A 5,535-nucleotide genomic window follows, 5' to 3' on the forward strand; every position below is an offset into this window, starting at 1 on the left:
ATTTACATGAGCAAGGTAATGAGTACATTTCCTAACAAGCATTGTTAGCTCCTCCTTTATTTTTCCCCTACCATCACTTCCCTCACACCTCCGCAAATACACTCCCTTCTTCCCTTCCCCAGCCTAAATTGTTCATTTTTTTTTTAACATACTGTCTTGTGCATCTCATTGTTTCAATGGGTCAACCTGTATCCCTATTTAAACATTTTTTTTCCTTCCCCTCTGCAAATTAGAGGAGTGTATATACAAGGTGTAGGTGCACCAACTTCAAATACAGTGAAAACAAGGGTTATAGCATAGGGGAGGAACATATAAAGAAACAAAAAAAATCACATCACACATTATAAGTACGTTAGAAACAATAGCAATAAAGAAAAAAAAACACTTGTGTTCCTATCTTGAGGTTCATTTTCCTTAACATCATCTTATTTGGTCATATGCAGATAGCTTTTGACCTTTTCTGCTTATCCCAGACATATATTAGTTATTGAAAATTAGGGAAACCATGGGACCTATGTTTCTTTGGACCTAGTTAGTTCACTTAATTTTTTCCAAGTCTTTTGATTTCTTAACAAATTGGACAATACTATTCTTTCTGATGGAGGCATAGAATTCCATTGTGTATATATACCACATATCCATTCATCTGCTGAGGGGCATCGGGGTTGGTTCCATATCTTAGCTATCTTAAATAATGCTGCAATGAACATAGTTATGCTGGTAGCTTTAGTATGGTCTTGTTTGTGATCATTTGGGTAAATGTCCAAAAGTGGGATTGCTGGGTCATAGGGAAGCTCTATGTGGAGTCTTTTGAGGAACCTCCATACTGCTTTCCAAAGTGGCTGAACAAGTTTACACTCCCTCCAACCATGCAGTACTGTTCCCTTGTGATCACATCCCCTCCAGCATCTGTTGGAATGCTTCAGGAATTTGCCTGTCATCCTTATGCAGGGGCATGCTAATCTTCTCTGTATTTTTCCAATATTAGTGTACGTGATGCTGAATTGAGCACAGAAAACTTTTTATATATAAAGTGTAATTGATTTTATTAAACTATATAATTCAACAAAAAGTAAGTTTAAAAGAATCGTCGTGAACTTTTAGAAACATGTATTCCTTACATAAGCACACATTTAAGAATAAAGTCAAGATTGACATGTCAAAAACAAAATAATCCCAGATATTTGTTGTTCAAGATATGTGTAGGAGAAGGAATGCAATTATTCTATACAAGGCAACTGTCCTAATGAACACAGCAGCAAGTGTTAAGGTTTGATAAAACTTTTAATGTTTTAAACATATTTAATTTTGGGAATTTACTTACATATACAAAAACTAGGACTGTTTGTCAGGTCATAATACTTTTCTATAAAGTATTTAAGATTTATGGTAGCAGACATATACCACTAATTATGTACATTTCAGAGTTTATAGAAACTTTACTAATGAGAAGTTGCAAAGTCTTTGTGTAAAGGAACAGAATAAAGAGTTAAGACTTTGTTAACTACAGTTTCTGTTAAAATAATAGGGCTTCCTTACTTTATATGTTAGCGAGGAACAAATGATGATATAAGCCATGTACAAATGATGAGATGAGCCATAAATAGTAATCTTAGTGGGTAACTTTAAAGACTGCACATAGTCTATAAAACTCTTGTTGAGCATCATAATCTTAGTCAGTTTTAAATGTACAGGAATATGAGAAAATAGTAAAATCTAATAGGTAGTAACCTTCAAATACTGAAAACACTGGTAATTGTTTTGTTTTTTATTTTATTAATCATTAATATTTAATTATTGGTTTTTCTTATTTGTAGTATTGTTTTCCTTGTTGTACTATAATACTATTTTTTGTAAGTCCTCATTAGGAGGTACTTTGAGAAGGTTACTGGGATGGCCAAATCATTTTTATAGGAGCATGTGAATTTACAAAGAGGAAAATTAAGAACAAAATATTTATTTAAAAAAATGATGAAGTAGAGTCTGAATCAGGAGTGTTGAAAAATGTCCATACCTAAAATCTTAGCCCTAGGATGAAGCAGCAGTATTACAGAGTTGAGGCCACAAAAGTGAGACTGTGTTTTTTTTATTTTGATTTTGTTGGTCATGGGGCTTGAACACTGGGGCCTGGGTTCTGTCCCTCAGCTTAAAGCTAGCATTACCACTTGAGACAAAGCACCACTCCATCTTTTTGTGCTTATGTGGTGCTGCTGAGGACTCAAACCCACGGCCTCATGCATGCAAGGCAAACACTCTACAACTGAGCCATCTTCCCTGCACCTGAGATAACTGTTTTAAAAAAATCATCTAAACAACATTTGCTTTCTGCTTTGGGTTGTATAATGAAATATATGAATATCTTTTGATGTTTTTGTGAATTGTCGTACTTCTAAATTTATACTCACTTCAGCCACTTTATCCTTTTCAAAGTCATGAAATATCTCTGAGAGTTTGCTTCTGTGAACATTGTTTTTGCATTTATAATTTCTTCTGAATCATTTTTATTTTTTGTCAAAATGACTTTATATTTCATGTTGATGGTTTATCATACATCAAATACCTTTAAATGTACATGTAGAGTCTAAAGATTGCAAAATGAATATTCTCATACAGCTCTTGTTTAGCTGTTATGCACTTTCAGCATTATGATATTTCTCTCTCTTTAACTCTCTCTCATTTCCTCTCTTTCTCTTTCATGCTCCATGTCTGCTACTTAGAATTTCTGCTGGTCTACTATAATCCTACAGAATCCACTGGTTTTTTGGGAACATGAGAGGGACCATCAGTTACCCTTACATTTCTTAAGAATTATAACAGTGACATGATATTATTCTTTTCTATTCTAAATGGCAAAACACCAGATCTAGGAATTCCTTTTCACTTTTATACTATTATAAATTTTATCTCATAGGAATCATTGGGACGGATAGGATACTTTTAACCTCTGACCTATAAGTTCTTTTTCTTTTACAAACAAACCTTTTTTATTATCAGTAAGTAACTACATGTAATGAAAACAAAGCTATCCTATGAAAAGTAGGCCGAAGTTGTTCACAGGGATGGGGGGAAGTGAGCACAAGGATGCCCATCATAGAGCACAGATCCTCAGAGCAGTTTATCATGTACACTTTGTGAGAATGAAATGTGCTGGGATGTATAAATTAAATCACTGAACAACTGATATATATATATATACACATATATTTATATATGTATATTTATTTATATATGCATATATGTCTGTATATGCCCTTATACATGTACAATGCATGTTATTATACACGCAAATACACACATACATATACACATGTACACATGCACACAAGGAGAAAGACATAGATACAGCCAACACTAGTTTCACTACTTGTTGAATATGCCTTAGAGGGAATGGTTTGAACAAAATAATGTTGAAGATACGTTTGTCTCAAAAAGTTCTTTTACCACTCCTCTTATCTCTTAAAACTGGTAGGTTTTGCTAGATTCAACTTGTAAAATGCAATACAAGTGACAGCAAGTCACTCAGAAATCTCAGTAAGTAAACATCATATGATGTCTCCCTGCTCCCAACAGAATGGTTGCTCTTGTAGACCTTCTCAACAACCAAAGTAGATGGAGAATACCCTGGAAAAGAATAAAGTTCTATGGACTTAAATGGCATCCAACAGCCAGCATTAATTCCTAAGCAGATGAGTGAGTCCTCAGAAGTTTGGAGCTTGGGTCAACATTTAACCAACCCATGTGAAAAGTCCTATGTGAGAAATGCTGACTGAGGTCTTGCTGATTTCCTGGCCAAGAAAATAAGAAAGTATTTTTAATATATTAAAATTTGAGAATAATTTGTAACCTGTCTATAAATGTGTAGAACACTATTATATCAACTCAAAAAAATGATGTGGGAAACTTACTGCATTGTTGGTGGGAGTGTAAACTTGTTCAAATACTGGAAAGCCATATGGAGGTTCCTCAAAAGACTCCACATAGAGCTACCCTATGACCCAGCTATCCCACTTTTGGGAATTTACCCAAATGATCACAAACAAGACCATACTAAAGCTACCAGCACGACTATGTTTATTGCAGCATTATTTAAGATAGCTAAGATAGGGAACCAACCCAGATGCCCCTCACTAGATGAATAGATCAAGAAAATGTAGTATATATATACAATGGAATTCTATGCCTCCATCAGAAAGAATGACATTGCCCCATTTGTTAGGAAATGGAAAGACTTGGAAAAAAATTATATTAAGTCAAGTAAGCCAGGCCCAAAGAAACATAGGTCCTATGTTTTCCCTTATTTGCAATAACTAGTATATGTCTGAGTAAAGCAGAAAAGTTCAGATAAATTGATGTTATGGGAATGAACCCCAAGATAAAGATTCAAATTTTTTGTTTTTTTTTCTTTCATGCAATTGTTTCTAACATAGTTTTAAGATGATTTCTTTGTTGCTTTGTATGTCCCTCCACCACGGTATAACCCATGCTTTCACTGTACTTGATGTTGGTATAATTTGTGGAGGGGAAGGGAAAAAACAAATTGTTTAAATAGTGATACAGGTGGACCCATTGCAACAATGGGATGTTCAAGTTTTTATGTTGAAAAACAAACTTTACAATTTTGGTGAGGGCTGGGGGTAGGATCAGGTGGGGAGAGGGGGAGAGTATAGGAAGGGATGGAAAGGGGAAACAAAGAGGAGGCAACAATGCTTGATAATTAATATACTCGTTATCATGTAATTGTAAGTCCTCTGTACGGTATTCTCACAATAAAAAAAGAAATTAAAATAAATGTTGTACGTTTTATTTATGTACTCTTGGACTTGGCAAGTGACTTTAGGTGTGTCTACACAAGTAGAATCAGCATGAAACAAGCCAGCATTTCTGCATTTAAGATACAAGGAAAGAATACAGGTTGACCCATTGTAACAATGAGATGTACAAGACACTCTATTAAAGGGGGTGGATGAAGGGAAGAATTGGGGAGGTATGAATGGAAGAGATGGTAGTGGAAAACAAAGGAGATGGTAACAATGGTGAATAAGAAATGTACTCATTACCTTACTTATGTAACTGTAACCCCTCTGCACAGGATCTTTACAATAAAAATATAAAAAGGTACAAGGAAAACTTCTTTACTGATAGGAAATTGCATTTGTCACTCAATATCAGTGGTTTAAGGGCCACAGGCATATAAAAACTTTGGATACTCAAACTGTCTACATGAACACAATATATTATTTACATTAGAATCTGCCCACAACCTAGTGCAATGTAATTGCTATGAAATTTTTTAATACATTATCTTTGTAATGAACAATAAAATCATATGCACTATCAACTGATACCATTTTTTTCAGATAATTTTTTTATTGTGAAAATACCATTCGGAGAGGGTACAATTACATGGACAAGGTAATGATTATATTTCACATTAAGCATAGTTGCCTCCTCCTTTGATTCCTCTTCCCATCCCTCCCCATCTCCCATCCCCTCTATCTCTCCCCTCCCTCTCATTCGTGCCTCAGCCAAATTTGT

The 5,535-nt window shown here is 34.6% G+C and overlaps 1 non-coding gene across 1 annotated transcript; it reads right to left on the reverse strand.

Annotated features, from left to right (window-relative positions):
- Positions 1-906: 906 nt before the first annotated feature.
- LOC122127642 lies at positions 907-1,012 on the reverse strand. The gene has a single exon (XR_006151233.1). It is a non-coding gene; the product is annotated as a U6 spliceosomal RNA (small nuclear RNA).
- Between the last annotated feature and the right edge of the window lie 4,523 nt (positions 1,013-5,535).

Source organism: Dipodomys spectabilis, unplaced genomic scaffold (genome assembly GCF_019054845.1).
Source record: "Dipodomys spectabilis isolate Male_0828 unplaced genomic scaffold, ASM1905484v1 ptg000306l, whole genome shotgun sequence".
NCBI lineage: Eukaryota > Metazoa > Chordata > Mammalia > Rodentia > Heteromyidae > Dipodomys > Dipodomys spectabilis.